The 5,773-nt window shown below is 44.8% G+C and overlaps 1 protein-coding gene and 1 long non-coding RNA gene across 3 annotated transcripts in view; one reads left to right on the top strand and one right to left on the bottom strand.

Moving 5' to 3' along the window:
- Positions 1 to 5,733, bottom strand: part of LOC118451652 — a 15,301-nt gene extending 9,568 nt beyond the window's left edge. Inside the window, exons 1-2 of the long non-coding RNA XR_004841157.1 lie at positions 5,418 to 5,733; positions 1,818 to 1,822 (exon numbers count right to left, since the gene is read on the bottom strand). This is a non-coding gene — a long non-coding RNA (uncharacterized LOC118451652). The remainder of the gene's footprint in view (positions 1 to 1,817; positions 1,823 to 5,417) is intronic.
- LOC104135149 (lactosylceramide 4-alpha-galactosyltransferase) overlaps positions 1 to 5,773 on the top strand; it is a 35,793-nt gene that overhangs the window by 26,274 nt on the left and 3,746 nt on the right. The window lies entirely within an intron of this gene.

Below are 5,773 nucleotides of genomic sequence, written 5' to 3'. Positions count from 1 at the left end.
CGCCACCGCAGCTGGGCTGGGGGCAGCAGCTGAGGGGGTGGTGCTGCCATGGCAGAACCTTCCAGAAGGCTCTGTGAGGCTGGGGGCCATGTCCCCCCTTCTGGGCAGTACTGGGGGAACGGAGTGGATTTGGGGTGGGTTGTGCCTTGTTCCCCCTATTTCTGGGTTGGGTAGGAATAAGCTGTCTCTGAGAGAGGCATCTCGTGCACCTGTGGGCCTACGTCCCTCCCTCCTCTGGTGGCGTAGAGCTGCGCAGCTACAGCCATGTCAGCAAGAGCCGTCCCAGTGCGGTATGTTAACACGGCCAAATCCCGCCCCTTCCTCTTGCAGGGTAGCTCTGCTGAAATTTAGGCAGTTTCTTGGGTCAGTGATTAGAGGGTATTTCTTTGGCGTTTTTTCTGGTGGCTGGGGATGGTCCTGGTGCTGCGACGCTAAGCAGCCCTTGGCCAGAGATATCTGATCTCTCAGGGGTCCCTGACCCCTACCTGTGTTACACAGAAATATAGCATATCTTGAAGGCAATCTCAGCTCCTGTGGTTCAGCTGTGGGAAATGCCAATTGATTTATTGCTTCATATTTGATTGGTTTTTTCCTTCTTGTGTTTTAATCACATTAGATCTCTTTTTCAGCTTACGCTGTTTTTCTTCATTTTCTTAACTCTGAGGCAAAGATAGGATCTGTGTAGCTGTGCCAGTATCAGTGCTGTGAGTGAAACGCAGCCTCTCTGCCCATGCATTAGTCCTCATCTTTATAATGTCTTTGCAGGAGGTGAAGAAAAGAGCTAGTGCATACCAGAATATGTCTGGATTCTTGTAGCCATGAGAGATCATTTCCCGCAGACCTTTTTACCTGCTACATAATGGACACAACAGTTTTCACCTTCCAGTACTACAGAGCATGATCTAAACTGTAGGCAGGCCCCGACCTTTTGGGCAGAGGACTCTGCACAGCAGTCCCTTTATGGACAAGGTGCTCAGTGGAGTGATCCATTGGCACGTTGCTTTATGGTCACTTCATTGTGGGATCTGAAGGATCCTACAGCAGTGCTGGAGCAAGTCATGCTCCCTGCTTCATCTGTCCACCCTTCGACGTGATCCTTGCAGCCCTCCCTTCCCACACAATTCCTGAATTAGATCAGCAACACCCCACTCAGTCCAATATTCTCTGGCTGTTTCTGACGCTAGGAACTGATGTTTCCAGCCACTCTGTGTAGGCATGGGATGATGTGGGAAGAACCTGTGATTGCCAGTGCTGAGCTAAGCCAGGAATAAAAACTAGAGAGAGCAGCTCTGAAGTTGAGGATGAGGGCACCAGCTCAGCCTTCACAAACTACACGTCTGCCTTCTACTTAGGAAGTGAGCAGCAGAGCTATGTACTGGGGTTGGCATCTAACAGTTGACACGAAAGCCTAGTCCCGCACTGGACACAGGGAATTCTGGGTTAGCTCTTGTGTCATTCTGGGGCTGGGGCTGCTATGACTTCAGCTTAGGCCATCACCCAAATGCGGGCTTAGAATCATTCCTAGGAAATTTTAATGCCCACGTGAAAGCTAATGCTCACAACTATGGGTTAGACTTGAACTGCAAATCTGTGGTTTTGGTCCATTTCCCGTAACCCCAACCAGTCCTGTAAGTCCAGAAGGATATGAAAATAGCAAGGGACAGAAAGCTCCAGGGTGAGTCTGAAACTGAGCCCTGACTTGCTTTCTTAACCTTGTCATTTTGTGAGGCTGCTGCTTACAACCAGGTTGCCAGCTGCCACCAGATTGTTTCTTTTCACCTTGAACTCCTGCTGCACACTTGTGAGCAGAGGCTCACCTGTGCTGCTGGCACTAACAAGCACGTTGCTGTTGCCTGGCTCACTCGCTCCTGGCAGTGACTCAGGTGCTCCATACTACGCAGCATGGCAGGTTCTGCCTCGCCACGTACTTGTTAAGGTAAAGGTGCAATTGCTCTTATAATAAAGAGAGACAGATCTCTTCTCTGGTGGTACGTTAGCCCTGTGACTACTACTAACTGCCTTTACTTGTCGGTCCGCCAATCCCTTTTGTATCTGTACATATTCAAAATGGAAGTTTATCTGCTGTTTTCCATTAGCAGCCAAACAATACAACGCACCAAGTCTAATACTGTGTTTTCCACAAAACAGGTCTCTTGTGTGTAAGAGTAGCGTGGAGAGACCCCAAGGAGTGAAGCTGAGGAAGTGCTAGTTCTTTGTGACTTCCAGATTAACAAATAACGAGCTCTTTGCTTGCCCTGCACCTCAGTGGTGGTCTGATGGAAACCACAAGTCTAGTATTTCTTCTTAGTCCTGGTAAAAGTCTTAATTCCTGCGGGAAGGGAGAGCTGAGTGGCACAGCACTGGGCTCTGGGCTAGAGTCCCCTCCTTGGTGGCTGGATAACTTTGATACTGAGCCATTGCTACACTCGTTATTAGGTGCTGGCAGCCATCAGTGGGGTTCAGAGTCGTCTTAGTGGCAATACTTATATCTAAACTTGATCTTTTCCTGCTGCAAGGGTTGGCTTAGGGGTTAGTGTTCACATGCACTGTTCCGATATGCTATCTCTGAGCTTGCTTATGTTGTGGCTGTAGCTAGCAGCACTGGTAACAGAAGAACTGCTTCTCTGTTATGAATTGATATGCCACCATTCTCAGATAGCACTGATGCTGGGTGCAAGCTAATCCTGTCAAAGTGTAGCTGTCTGAGAAAGCTGCTTTTTTTTTTTTTTTTTTTTTTTTTTATATCTGATGAAGCTCTTCAGCAAGCTCACTTAACTGAAATTGAGCATGCCTGGTTTTTTGGAAGCTGGTACAGCTCTATCTTAATTCATTCAACAAATTTCCTACTCTATCTAAGTGTAATAGCATTACTGACCATTTTCCGCTAATCTTAGACTACTGCTTATTGTATTTAGGGAGACAGAAGCTTAATTGAAGCTGAATGATGTTGCCACATCTGGCTATGTGATTTTCTGTTTGTGGCCATTACTCACTTACATCATTGGTTCTCTCTGTTGCAAATAACAGACAGAGTCTGTATGTTTTTTTCTGGATAACTTCGGCAAGATGCCATCACATCTATTGCTGCATTCTGTATAGTGATTAGGGAATCAACAGCTATAAAAACTGCTATATCATTTCTCCGCACAATGATTAGGGAATCAATAGCTATAAAAACTGCCATATAATTTCTCCCCACTATCTGGTTTGGGTTTTGTTTTTTGGTTTTTTTTCCAGAAACTTGCTAATATCTTCCAAATCTTTGCTGTGGCTTGCTTTTAATTCTTCTTACCCCATGGAGTGTCTATCCAGCACTGCATTAAGGCCATACAAGTGGGTATTTTCACTTTTTCTTTCTATTATTTCAGGGGAAAACTTAGTTCTAAAAAAAGTGTAAGTGAAATTGGATATTGCAGATTTCCCTCTGGAAAGGTGAAGTTGTGATTAAGTATAAAAGGTACAGCTGAGAGACAGGTACCTTAAGTGTTCTCTGTATATAGCTGCAGTATCTTATGCTGTGACCTAATATGCCTATTACAATTACAATACTTACTCTCATCTCACCTCAAATATTCACACATGCTTGGTCTGCCATTCTCTCTAGGGTCAGAAGGAGGAGCTCTAAAGCTGTTGCTAAAATGCTAAATACTAATTCCCCTAAATGAGAGGGGAATTAGCTAGTGGATTCATCCCTGTTTGGCACTGCTTTGCTCTTCCATGCCTAACAGACTGATTAGTCACCCACTGCATGTTGGTATTGTCAAACCTTACCTCTTCTACTCTTGCTGGTAATGTAAATCTGGAGCAAATGGAATTCTTCAGCTGTTTTCTGGTGGGTTCCAAAAATACTCCTGTCAGGCTGCTTGAGATCAGTGATATTGTTCAAGACTCCTAGCAGCTACCTGGGTATGCAGCAGCACGTTGTCGGGCCTTTTTCTTCTCTGTTTTTGTTACTGAATTGGTAGCAAATTTACACCCCTTCCAGTGTTTTCCTGTTCATATGTCCACACACTTACTTGAAGGGACATCACTAAACTCAACAGTACTTGACTCGTTCTCCTGAAGACAGCTGGGACCGGTGCAACCATTTCCAAGGTTGATTAGAGCTATGTTGCCATGTTTCTACTTGATGTGCCAGAAATGTAGCTTTTCAATAGTTTAATGGCATAAAGTAGTTGAAGTTGCATTAAAATTGTGCAACAAAGATGAACGATGATAAGACAAAGAAAGAAGGGAAGGCATACTGCAGTATACGTTTGTTTAGCCTTTGAAACTAGATTTGGGTTTTCATAACATATTCTGGTTGATCTCAGCTGTACCAGATTCTTCAGCCCTGCCCCAGTCTCAGTGCCTCATGCTAAGAGCTGCAACTCTCCTATGTTTCCCCAGCATCTGATCCCCTCTGGCTGAGATGGTTGTTTATACTAAGGTCTAGGCCTGGAGGTTTGAGAACTTCCACAGAAGTCATAATCTGAGAATTATACAGTTCTAATGTAAATACGTAAAAGCAATTCTAATTGCTTTTAGTGTGAACTGAGAATGTGAATGTTTCATTCTCCGGCATAGCTAAACACATGCCTTTAAAGAATTTATACAGTTTATTTCTTGACATTTTTAATCACTACCTGAACTGTCATGAAGATCTGATGATGTTCTATAACACTATTGCTCAGCAGTGTACAATTTTCCTATTAGGAATGATTTGCCAGGTTTCAGGGACTTCTGAGTATCTGCTGTTGCAATTTGAAAAAGAGAGGATTGCAGAAACTGGTGATACTTGTTTGGCTTCATGTAAGTCGGCTTCATGTACAGCTATGATGTACCATCACCCAATCATCCAATTGTCATCCAGTTTTGGTTGTTTGTATTTTTTTGTTTTCTGTGGTTTTGCTACCAAGGAAAATATCAGTAAAGCACATTCACAGTCACATAGGGCAGGAACCCCTTTGCTCACTGCAGGGTGCTCCAGAACCACTGAGGGGCACCAAGAGTAGACGTGAGCATGTGCTGATCCAGCAGCATCAGATTGAGTAAAGTCCTTGCACAGAGGAGTTACAAGATCTTCCATGTCTGTTCCCTTTGTACTATGTTTTATCCTCTTTGTGCCTGGAACAAGGGAAACTTGGTATCATTTAACTATTAGCCTTTACCTTATACATTAAGCTGTGTCTGTTTATTTTAGAATTTTTGTTTGGACTGGATTTTTTGATCTGTTTTTTTTTTAATTTGCATTTTTCCTGTACTAGGCTTTTAAATGTAGCAAGCAAGGTCATGGAAATTATATGCAATACTTTGCAAAGGATGTGTTGTCAGAAAACATGCATTAGCAGGTTTCTTGCTCTGTTGGGAGAAATTCCTGTGGCAGGTATCCAACCAGTCCTTGTCACAGTCTCAGCTCTGGGTAACTGTGCTTTGACAAGGGGGCTTGGGCAAATGGTCTCCAGAGGTGCCTTCCAACCCCAAGCCTCCTGAGATTCTGTGACTAGATGGGGCCAGAGCTGAGGCCTGGAGAGCTCCCTTGATGGAAAGGGCTGGGAACAGCTTCAGGTGCTTTCCAGTGAGCTTCCCCAGCATTGGCACCTTATGAGTCCATCCCCGGTGCTGCGGTGGAAGGATTGGGGGTGCAGTTGGAAGGATTTGGGGAGGGGGGAGGAGTCTGGGAAGCTACAGAGCAATAGGCCTGACGTTTGGTGCAGGCAACTGAGTAGGAAGTGCACTAACCCCTAAACTTAGTGGCTGGGTGGGGAAAAGGGGGGGAATTTTTAAATCGTGC

This window comes from Egretta garzetta, unplaced genomic scaffold (genome assembly GCF_000687185.1).
Source record: "Egretta garzetta isolate BGI_Z169 unplaced genomic scaffold, ASM68718v1 scaffold81, whole genome shotgun sequence".
In the NCBI taxonomy this organism is placed as follows: domain Eukaryota; kingdom Metazoa; phylum Chordata; class Aves; order Pelecaniformes; family Ardeidae; genus Egretta; species Egretta garzetta.
The sequence above is the reverse complement of the archived record's forward strand: the minus strand, read 5'-3'. Positions and strand labels throughout refer to the sequence as shown.